Genomic DNA, 11,951 nt, shown 5'->3' with positions numbered 1-11,951 from the left:
GGTTTAGCTGCGTGTAGCTTGTAGAAGCTTCGAGTCGCTCCACACAGCTTACATTCCATGCATGAACAAAGTCTATGAGCAGTACAAACTGTAAAATTATGAACGCGAAGCCACCGTTTAAGCCAAAGAACGTCCACACTTCCCCAGTGTATTCCGAATGAGGAATCAGCAAAAACAGAAACGTGAGTAGCGATAAAATTAGAATCTTGACACCCCAGAAACCATTGTTTATTCTCGCCCGACTCTCCCTGCTTGACGAAATGCCAAATAAAACCAGACTCTGGAGAAAATAGAAGATTGCTAGCAGAAAGAGAACTCTGTAAACCGCCGCATAACTGAGTAACGTGTCGCAGAAAAAGTACGAGACCATTTGGCAAAACCTATCGCCCATGTAATGTCTTGTACGCGGTGTCAACAGAAAACAACATAGCAGGCAGGCACCAACTAGCAAACCAATGTAGGACATTCGTGTGAAGATAGATTGTCGAAGGCGGACGCGGGGTCGAAAACATCGTGCACAGATGTGTAAGCCGCAACATAAAACCACATCAAGCTTGTAACACAGTTCAAGGATGGCATCCACAACTCGGAACTTTGGCGCTTCGCGAGAATTTGCCTGGTTGTTAGTTCTTGGGTTTTCCACAACAACTTCATGACTTGACGAAGAAGCCGAAGCCATATCTCCTAACATCTACTTTTTAAGGCTGTGTAATCCTGTAAATAACGTCCTCTCCGAAATTTGTCTATCTATGGGATCGTCGCAAAAAAGCCAGCTTAACGACTGTTGTTCAATGTTGTTAGTCTTATAACACGTGTCAGTGATTAGGAGAAATCTTAAATGTTTAATGTTGCGTGTTCTTTTCTTTTATTGTTTCAGTCTCTTTGTTCTACATACACTATTGAGACACCACTCTTTTTACCCAGAGAAGAAAATTCTCTGTGAAACTTTAACAGAAAAGTGTAATATATAAGCGACAGCGAGGAAAAAAGAGTTTATCTTGCGAAGGATAGGATAGCATGGTCTGTGGAGCATGACTTATCTTCTTTCTAGTTCACGTTAAATCAACAAATTCTGATTCGCTCCATCTTGTAAACAATGACTTGTTTTCTTCTCGGTAGACGGTTTTACAAAAACTACGTCAACGGTTTAATGCTTTCTCATTGAAAACTATATAGCCGAGAGATGAGGAGGTTTTCAACGATTAACTCGAGATGATTTACCGGTTAAGTCAGTGTTTCGTTGTAATTTCACAGCCGCGATACTTACTAGGGCAGCGTTCACAATACTGTACGCCGAAGAAATTTGAAAACGCTGCTTTATTTTTGCGGTTAGACATACCGTTTACATTAATTCGTCACGTGGACGGAGCTTTTGGAAAACACTCTTCAAACCGGAAGAATTTGAAAACGCCGGCTTTGCGTTTACGTCTGGACAAAACAATTTAAAAACGGAGTTTTTCGTAGGCAAATCCAAAATGACCGGTCGTTGTTGTGTTTTTAAATTTCTCCGGCGTAGAGTGGCCGGCGCCTTTGCGAAACGTTTTGTCTACTTATCCAATCGTAACTCCTAATCTTTTTTCAGTTTTTTTTTTTTTTTTTTTTTTTCATTTTTTTCACTTTGAAAAATTTTCATTTTTTTCAGTTATTGTGACAATTCAGAAGACCCACATTTAGAAGAAACAGTATAAGATAATTGTGCAGTGAGCAAAATTTCGATTAAAAATTTTGCTTTTATCGAAACGCCTGCCACGGGAAATTGAAAAGCTCTTTCAGAAATCTCTTCTAGACAACCACAGATAGAAACTCTGACACTACTAAATATGAGCAAAATCATGTTCCTATGAGGAATTTAAATTTGCCGTGAAGAAAAGGCTCTCAAAGAGAATTCAAAAGCTCTGAACGTCGCGTATCTAAGAACAATAAAACAACGGTTGTTTTTAATAGGGTCAGAGTATGTTTCTTTCCAGTGAAAGTCGCACGGTATGAAATTAAACATGAAAAGACGCCAAACAGTTGCTTGTATGTTTGCACGTATGTCAAAACTCCGGATTTTCTCAGAACTGTTATTATCTGTTGAGCTTCACTGGTGTTTACCGGTCTGACGTCTTTTCGATGGTAACATATTCAGTAGCTATAGCACACGCAAAAATTACAATCGGGTCACCAGTTTCCACTGGCTTGTACCGTTCTATCCCCTACCCCACGCGTGATCAAACCGTACTATGAAGAGTTTGTATATGGATCGACCAATGTGAGAGTGTGTGTGGATTTGAAATTCGATGGCAAACTTTCAAAATTATGTATCTTTTCTTCCTATCTTTGAAAAGCTACAATAAAGTTATCTGCTGTCCATTTTCTGTCTTTCTTGCGCTTTTGAAAACAATTTGAGCGATTCTGGTTTCAACGTCTGAGACAGAGATGTAGACATAGAACATAGTTTATTTTACTTGGTCGTACACTTAGCTATGGTAACGGTGCGTTCCATAGACTTGATGAGCAGAGTGTACGGGATGTACCAGCTAGTTTACAGGTGCGCCAAGAAAACAAAGCAAAAGTGTACATTTTGGGGAAAAAAAAACTTTAAACGAAACTAACTACGATTATATAACCTCTATAAAATATCTAAAAATGTAAAAATATAAAAACTGTAAATTGTACAGATAAGACTGAACTATGCATAAGTAGGATATGACTGAAAAAGAGAAAACTGTTAAAATACGTAAATTTACGTTAGCACTGAGATCACTCCCGGTTTCGGTGATCCAGTGAAGGTCTGAGAATAGCCAATCCTCTGACGCAGATGTTACTCACGTGGAAGGCTCCAAGCGGCGTTCAACTCATTTTCAGCGTCCGCGAAAACATCCATGCAACGCACGTGGTAGATTATACGCGGAAGGACTGGTAACCATGTTTTGAAATAACTTGGGAGCGATTGGTTTGGAAATAAGGTCTGCATACTCTCACCGTTCATCCTCTCTTGGCTACATTTTTTGCATGAAACAATTTCAGAGGACGTGGCCACCCACTAGAACATTTCGCACATTATTATATAAACAAACACTCTTAAATTTATGCTCTCCATTAACGTTTCTTATCTAAAAAACCTTCCTTATACTTCACAGGTCATTGACGTCATTCCTTGTGTCATAGCAACTGCACGCCTTTCATCGATCAATACCGACTGACATATCATTTAAGACAATACGCTTTACGAAACTTCTGCAACCCTAACATGTTTCAAATTAAATTCAGTAGAAAGTAAAAACCAAAGTTGAGTTATGTAAACTCAGCTAAAAGGGTGCCAAGTCGACCTTCCCTGTCTTAATTTCCCAACATCGAGCTCTGTACAGCCATTCCGCTAATCTGCAAATGACGAAAGTTTACGAATGTGCACTGACGAGCAGTTCTATTTATTAAATTGCCACAGTCTTCTTGTGCAGTGATATGCCTAATTTCCCAACAGACACAACACCCCAATCATTCTTGAAACGAAACTCTGGCTTTTTCGCTCGGTTGAGACACAGCAAAACCAAAACGAAAGACTCTCGAACGCAATATAAAAACGGCTTACCTCAATTGTCTCTTAGTTTTGTGAGTTTCATGTGTTTCCGTGGTATTCTGGGCAGTTCCAAAACGATTCCAGCGAATTGTATTATCACTGTTTCCTCAGTCTCCAGATACCGCTCAGCAACGATCAATGTAGGTTGATCACGTAGATCTTTGAATGTACAATCAAGGGCTGCAATTTTTGAATGCTGAATATAACTGAAATTAGGGTGTAAGTCACACGTGGTGGACGGGTCTGAACGAACGTTCCGAAGGTGAATAGTTGCAACTGAATACAAATAGAGACTTAATTGGGAAAATATATACACATATCGGAATGGCCCTCTTTATTGTCGCCTGCAAACTTAACTATTCTACAACCGGAATATTAGGATTTGAGTCGTTTCGGCTGATATGAAGCCTCATCAGAACACCTAGCCAAAGGCGGGTGTTTACGACTCCCGAAGGGAGAAGGAGATAAGAAATGGAAATGGAGAGTATACATACAAAAACGCATATGAAGTATCTTTGTATATTAATATTTAGCATAGTTCGAAGCAAAGGAACTCATTCCTTCAGGCTGTGTCTGGTGTTGGGCGGTGACGCTTGCAGCGTTTGTCCCACCAGTCATCAGTGGTGATATTGGTTGCTGTTCTTGCAGCTGTTCTTGTAGCTCAACAAGGTCGAACCGAAAGCATACATTGGCGCCTCTGGCAGCCGCTATACGGTCCATGTGTGACCTTGGAGCACAGCTTACAGCCAGCTGGAATCAGCTTCTTGTCAGAGTGATCAGTCTGCCATATCTACGGGTAAAAATAGTGGGGGTTGCTGTGCTTGGCTTAAAGTTTTCTACCTCTCCTCCAAAACCATGACGCAGAAGATCTTCTTGTCAGTGTTATCAGTCTACCATATCTACGGGTGACCATAGCGGCCACGCTGAGTTGAAAGAATAGGAAACAGCTAACGTTTATATTTCTGTCAGATGACCTGTCAGGTGGTCCTGGAGGAGCAAGTAACTGTTCTGGATCTTCTTGAACGATAATGTCGACTTCGTTGTCGTTGTCCGAATGAAACAAATGCGCTTTGATACTCTCCATGACCATTTCTGATCTAAAGAATTGCGAAGGTGCAGCAATCTTTATATTCACAAGCCATTGACGTCATTTCCTTGTGTCATAGCAACCGCACGCGTCTCATCAATTCTAGAAATTTCTACCGACTGACTGGCAGCAGTAAGCATACCATTCGAAACAATACGGTTTACGAAGCCTACTGGGTTGCTTCTGCAACGTTAATATGTTTCAGGGAAATCCGTAGGATATAATAACAAGATTGAGCTATGTAAATAATCAAAATAGCTATGAGCCACTGAGCTTGGAAGATGGATCGTCTGTAAACAGTGACAATTTTGATGCCCCTGACTTGAAGTTCTAAGAGTTCGAAGAATAACGAACTTGACACGGTGCATGCAATTGCAAGCGACTGTAAAACGGCCTTAGACGGCGTGATGTTGGAAACCCGGGGGGACTCCAATATGAAAAGGTCGGGTCGTCGTCTTGGGTACAAATCAAGGATTCTGGTCTCACTTATGGTGTTGATGACGAAACGTCACCATTCTTAGCTGTCAAAGTATCCTTTAAGGTGCACTCGAAGAAATAATAATAAAAGAAACGCTCTCATTTAGTTCTGTTTTTAGGCTTGATTTCCGCTGATCTCTCGAGTGCGCCAGTCGGGTCTTCAGTGCGCGAGGGATACTTTCCTGAACAGTGGCTAATCGAACCTATTCTGTTTTAAGTGGTATCTTTTAAGGGTCTGATGAAGCTCGAGCAGCCCCCATATTAGTCTACTTCAGGAGTTCAATTTAAATTTTCCGACGAGCGTTCTTGTAGTCGTAATGATATGGGAGTTCCCCATCCGGCGTTCCAAATGTCTAACAGGAAGTGACCAAGTGATGGAGTGTTGGAATGAAATGGTTCTTCCACTGCAACTTGGAAAATAATATTTTCCAAGTTAAAAAGGGCGCCAAGTCGACCCTCGCTGCAGTTTGCAATCACCAGAAGTTCGCCGGAGTAGCAAGTGGACAAAACCTTTGTACCAAGATTATTTCGTACATTGTATTGTTCCTTGCATTACAGTGTACCAAAACTTCAGTAGAACTGTTTTAAATATCTTCTCAAAAGAAATCATTTCTAACAACGCTAATTGTCGAAAACAAATTTTGAAGTTCATTTGAAACACTTGAAAGTACTGGTGAAATGAAAGTGAGGTTGAAATCTTACCTGAGTTTGAACAATTTTGACTGTCTGAACTTTCAATGTTGTGTGGATGGTGATGAAGGCTTTTCGTGCCAGATAGTAGTGTACAAAATGAATGGAATATCACCATGAAACGAGTGCTGGTGGTATTTGCACAGTGGAAGGCACGGCTGTGGTAGTTGTCCGTAACACAACAGGTGGTGATGCTAATACAGCAGTTGGCACTGTCTCAGTGGGTGGTGATGGCTTAACTGGTGGTACACCTTCTATGGGTATATTGGTTACTGGCATTAAAGTGCAAGCAGGCGTCGGTACAGTAGATGCTGTTGGCATTGTAGATGGTGCTGGAACAGTTTGTGACACAGATTCAGTGTATGGAACTGGTTCCTAATGCAGTGGAGCAGATATACCAGGAAGTGCTTTTGTATTGCAAAAAAGACCGACGAAAAGTATACCTATGTATTAAATTACCACAGTCTTCTCGTGCAGCGATATGCTAAATTTCCCGACAGACACAACACCCCAATCATTGTGAAAACGAAACTCTGTTAAGTGTTCCGTTTTTCAAACAGCAATACTTACCTAGAGAAACGTTTTATCTTCTTATCCAATCGTAACCTCTGATATTTTTCATTGTTCCAGTTTAAAACCGAGGAAAAGTTTAGTTATTTTGCATGGCAATTCACATTTATATGAGCAAAATTTCGATGGAAAATACCTTTATCGAAACGCCAGCCACGGGTAATTCAAAGGCTCTCTCAAAAATCTCTTCTAAAAACTTAAAATAGAAACTCTGATACTACTAAATATGAACAAAATCATATTTCGATGAGGAATTTAATTTGCCGTGAAGAAAAGGCTCTCACAGAAACTTCAAAAGCTCTGTACTCTGCATATCCAAGAATTATAAAACAACGGTAGGTTTCTCTCTAGTGAAAGTCACACGGAATGAAATAAAAACATGAAAAGACGTCAAACAGTCGCTTGCATGTTTGCGCGTATGTCAAAATCCGGATTCTCTCAGAACTGTTATTACCTGTTGTTGTTATTATCTTCTCGCGCTGTTCAGCTTCACCGGTTTTACCGGTCTGACGTTTGTTCGATGGTGACAAATTCAGTAGGCTTAGTACACGCAAAAATTACAATCGAGTCACCGGTTTCCACTGGCTTGTACCGTACTATCCCCTATCCCACGCGTGATCAAACCGTACTATGAAGAGTTTATATATGGATCGAGCGATGTGAGAGTGTGTGTGGATTTGAAATTTGATCGCAAACTTTCAAAACTATGTCTCTTTTCTTTATATCTGTGAAGAGCTACAATAAAGTTATCTGCTGTCCATTTTCTGTCTTTCTTGCACTTTTTAACACAATTTGAGCATAGACATAGTTTATTTTACTTGGTCGTTCACTTAGCTATGGTAACGGTGCGTTCCATAGACTTCATAAGGCAGAGTCTACAGGACGCACGTGCTAGTACAAGTGCGCCAAGAAAACAAAGTAAAAGTGTACATTTTGGGAAAAAACACTAAACTAAACTAACCAAGATTATATAAGGTAGGTAAGGTCTGCATATACGAGCCAAGTGGCCCATCAGGCCGGAGCTTATACCGGTTTCTGTAGCATGAAGCGACTAGGAGTATTTCTACTCCCCCCTGGATGGGATGCTAGTCCATCGCAGGGTTACCCCCAGCATTAAGTTCGCCGGTCCCCATTTATACAACTGGGTGGAGAGAGGCACTGTGAGAGTAAAGTGTCTTGCCCAAGAACACAACACAATGTCCCCGGCCAGGGCTTGAACCCGGACCGCTCGATCCGGAGACGAGCGCACTAACCATGAGGCCGCCGCGCCTCCCTAACTAAGATTATATAACTATACAATATCTGAAAACGTATAGGAATATAAAAAATGTATACAAATTGTACAGATAAAAACTACGCATAAGTATGATATGAAAAGGAAAAACTTGTTAAAATACGTAAATTTACGTTAGCACTGAGATCACGTTTCGTACACATCCATAAAATGTCCTGGATTTTCTTTGTCTGGCACAGGCTGGGGGATTCTCTCTGTTACTGGTTACACCCATCTGTTGTTGGTACACCAGGAACAGTGTGGAGCTTGCATCTCTTTGGCTATTACAGGCATCCCGACAAAATTCAAAAAAGCCTGAGCTCTCCTCGGACATGGTGGTCCTGAATAAAGCTCTCTATCTTTCTAAAATAGCCGCACCAGGTATTTCGGCCTTACTGTTTTCTGAAGCATTTCGGTACGCATTAATTAAGCTCAGAAGCATTAAAAAAGAACAACTCTTCGGAAGATCCACTCAGCCTACTACTAATGTAATTCTTCAGGACAGGGACGTCGTCTATCCTTTCGGCGACCTGCTTGCAAACATGCAAGCTTTTTTTTCCATGCGCTCAAGAGAGGTAACTGAAGAGGTCTTTGATTCGCTCAAAAACAACAAGAATTTTTTCAAGCGTCACAGCAATTAATGCAGAGTTCACCGGGAAATTAGTTAGGCGTCTCCATCTGGACCCACTTTTATGGCTCCTGGAAAAAGACGTTTTTGACAAAGACTTAGCCAATAATATGGAGATGGTAGTGACCAGTCTCAAGAAAAGTGGTAAAGGGTTAAGCTCGGGCGAAGATTCTCCGAAGAAATTGACGAAGAAGCAGTCCAAGAGTTGGATGAGGGGGCTGAGTCTGCCATGGAAGCGTAATGGGAACAGGACGGTGAAACAGTCACACACAAAAAACACATTTTATGATATATGTATATTTTTTCTTGTTGCTGTTGTTGTTTTTAATAATTCCGCGTCGTTCGGCCGCGTTCAATAAACTTTTCTATTGACTGTTTTCCATTGACTCTGTTCGATTCTCTATAAAAGAATTTGAAACATGGAACTTTGATATTTGAAATATTAAAAATTAAACAGTTTCAATCCATTGTCACTGATACTACATATACAACAATTGATTATTTTATTATATAATCAAATAGCATATTTTCGTAAAAAGGAGGCGATCATTTGACATGGTTTTATATGTTAAATATTCATGGAAATCCCACCGCCACCAGAAATTCTATTTTTTTATTCTGGTACCCCCCCCCCCCCTTTGTGCCTGTCAATTACGCCTGATCCCCCCTTCCGTTTTTCATAAAACCATGTGATCCCCCCCAAAATCCTCCGCCCCCCCCCCCTCCCCCAGGCGATAAATAATGACTGGTCCCTATAAATCTCAGCCTCAGATTTATTCTTAAAATATTCTTAAAATTTCGCAAATTTCGGCCTCGATATTCTTATAAAGCATATTCTTATAAAAAGAAAGAGTGTAGATTTCGAATCCATTGCTGCTTTTTATAAACAAAATATGAAGCCATTCTTCTTTTTTGTCATAGGTTAGATAAAAGTTTATATGAAGTTTCAAAACCATGTAAAATGTTATTCTTAAGAAAAGGATGGTTCAGAGACTGTTATTCACCGACAAGCTTTATTATTTATGCGTTTTTCACATTTGTCATATTCTCGAATGATTTTTGTTTATTAAGAAAGTGAATGACACTCTATACACACACTATATAAAAACTTTATTATTTTCAAATTATATGTTACAATATGAAACGATAAACACGACTTCCTTGCTTCAGAAACTGAGAGATGCGTGCGGCTCGGCTAGCCTGTTTACATTTAGCACTCAACGATGGAAACGGTAACACGATTTAGTTAAAAAGTCTGCAGTCTGCATCTTACCCCTGGTCTGCAGTCTGCATTTTACCCTCAGTCTCCATTTTATCCCTGGTCTGTAGTCTGCAGTCCGCAGTCCGCAGTCCGCAGTCCGCAGTCCGCAGTCCGCAGTCCGCAGTCCGCAGTCCGCAGTCCGCAGTCCGCAGTCCGCAGTCCGCAGTCCGCAGTCCGCAGTCTTCGTTTTACACTGACTACTTTGATTTTTGAGTTATTTTTTTGTAAAAAAAATACCTCTTAGTCGGCGCGTCGGGTATGTTATGGACGGGTCAATGGGTGAGTGAGTGAGTGAGTGAGTGAGTGAGTGAGAGATGTATGTATGTCACACCAATCAGATTGGATCTACTATGAACAGCCAATCAAATTTCTTGTTGTAACGGTAAATGCTTCGTGAGAAACACAAGGTATGTATAAACACAAGGACTTTGGTAATTGAAAAATAAAGAGTGACGTGTATGTTGCCGGTTTGTGATTTTTAGTCCGGTTTGGAGGGGAGTGTGACAGTTACACACGTACATTGGGTTGTTTTAGAGTGCATAATTTTCAGTGTAATGGTGGCTAGTTATGAACGAGATGAGTCTCGAGTTTTGAAGCAGTTCATGAGTAGTAGGCAAATGACACGAGATATTTTTATTTTTAATTACAAAGGGTAACTTGATACTTTTGTTTTTCACAAGGAGTTAATTCAATTAGAGGTCACGAATCGTCGGTTCTAGTTCTTAAGACATGTTTTAGAGGAGACGAGACTATTTAGATTTGAAGCAGTTCTAACGTTTACAATAGTAAGTGCAGGTAACGATTGTTTTGTTCTTATTGCATGCAAATGTAACGAGATATTTTTATTTTTTAGTTACAATGGGTAATTTGACACTCTTGTTTTTCACAAGGTAGTAAAGTCAATTAGAGCTGACGAATCGTCACCATTTGTTCCCACGAGATGTTTGCTATTTTTAGTTACAAATGGTAACTAGACACTTTTGTTTTTCATATGGGAGTAAATTCAATTAGAGCTTACAAGTTATGTTTTTCACAAGGAGTAAATTCAATTAGAGGTCACGAATCGTCGGTTCTAGCTCTTAGGGGATGTTTTAGAGGAGACGAGACTATTTAGATTTGAAACAGTTCTAACGTTTACGATAGTAAGTGCAGGTAGTGATTGTTTTGTTTTTATTGCATGCAAATATAGCGATATATTTTTATTTTTCAGTTACAAAGTGTAATTTGACACTCTTGTTTTTCACAAGGAGTAAATTCAATTAGAGGTCACGAATCGTCGGTTCTAGTTCTTAGGGGATGTTTTAGAGGAGACGAGAATATTTAGATTTGAAACAGTTCTAACGTTTACGATAGTAAGTGCAGGTAGTGATTGTTTTGTTTTTATTGCATGCAAATATAGCGATATATTTTTATTTTTCAGTTACAAAGTGTAATTTGACACTCTTGTTTTTCACAAGGTAGTAAATTCAATTAGAGCTGACGAATCGTCACCACTTGTTCCCACGAGATGTTTGCTATTTTTAGTTACAAATGGTAACTCGACACTTGTTTTTCATATGGGAGTAAATTCAATTAAAGCTTACAAGTTATCGGCTATTGTTTCCAGGATATTAAACAAAAAAGAAGCTTTCATTTCTAGAGTGTTTTTACGTGTGTGCAACAGTAGTTTAATAGTTTTATTTGATGACGTTCATTTTAGTCTGATATTTTTAAAGGTAAAATGTATGAAAACTGTTCAAATGTTCTTTGAAGACTTCGTGGCGTCAAGTTAAAGTGCATTTAATTAAATCAGACTTTCAACGTGTCAGAGAGGTTTTTTCTTTCTTTCTATTTTTGGTGAAGTAGTGTTGTTGCGTTGTGTTGTGTAAAAAGGGTAAACTTACGACTCGTCTAAAATGCGAAAAGTTCTCTTGAGTATTTTTGAGCAAAAGTTCCCCTTAGGGGTTGGAAGGGCTATGTGATCGGTGAGAAAGGGAGTTATGCATGTGCTCGTGTCACACCAATCACAGTGTGGGTTGTATCAAAGAACGAATCAAATTGTCTGTTAGAAAGTAAGATGATATCTACATTAATCTGGAGACGTGTCAGATTACTTTAGTATGTTCAGTCGAACATTTTACATGTCAATCGATTTAGCTTTATGGAGGGAGAATTACATAAGGAAAGTATTTTCTGTGACGCTCAGCTGCTTACAACGCACACGCTGTCAGCAAAAGGCCAACACTAAATTGTGATTCGAGCGTTTGTTTTGGACGGGCTAGTTTTGTTGACCGAAGTAAAAACTGTAGGACGGATATTGTTGTTATGAAGTTGTTTGTGTGGTTATTACAAAGAGTTGCAGAAATGTTAAGAAATCTCGTTGTGATTGCGTCATGGCCTACTTTGCGTCGAAGGTGGCTGGGAATA

At 39.7% G+C, this 11,951-nt stretch overlaps 1 pseudogene; it reads right to left on the bottom strand.

Annotated features, from left to right (window-relative positions):
* LOC145477893 (putative serine incorporator pseudogene) overlaps positions 1-744 on the bottom strand; it is a 1,657-nt pseudogene extending 913 nt beyond the window's left edge.
* Positions 745-11,951: the final 11,207 nt, after the last annotated feature.

The sequence above is a fragment of the Orbicella franksi genome, chromosome 2 (assembly GCF_964199315.1).
Source record: "Orbicella franksi chromosome 2, jaOrbFran1.1, whole genome shotgun sequence".
Taxonomy (NCBI): Eukaryota; Metazoa; Cnidaria; class Anthozoa; order Scleractinia; family Merulinidae; genus Orbicella; species Orbicella franksi.
Note: the sequence above shows the minus strand (reverse complement) of the source record. Positions and strands in the feature narration are given on the sequence as shown.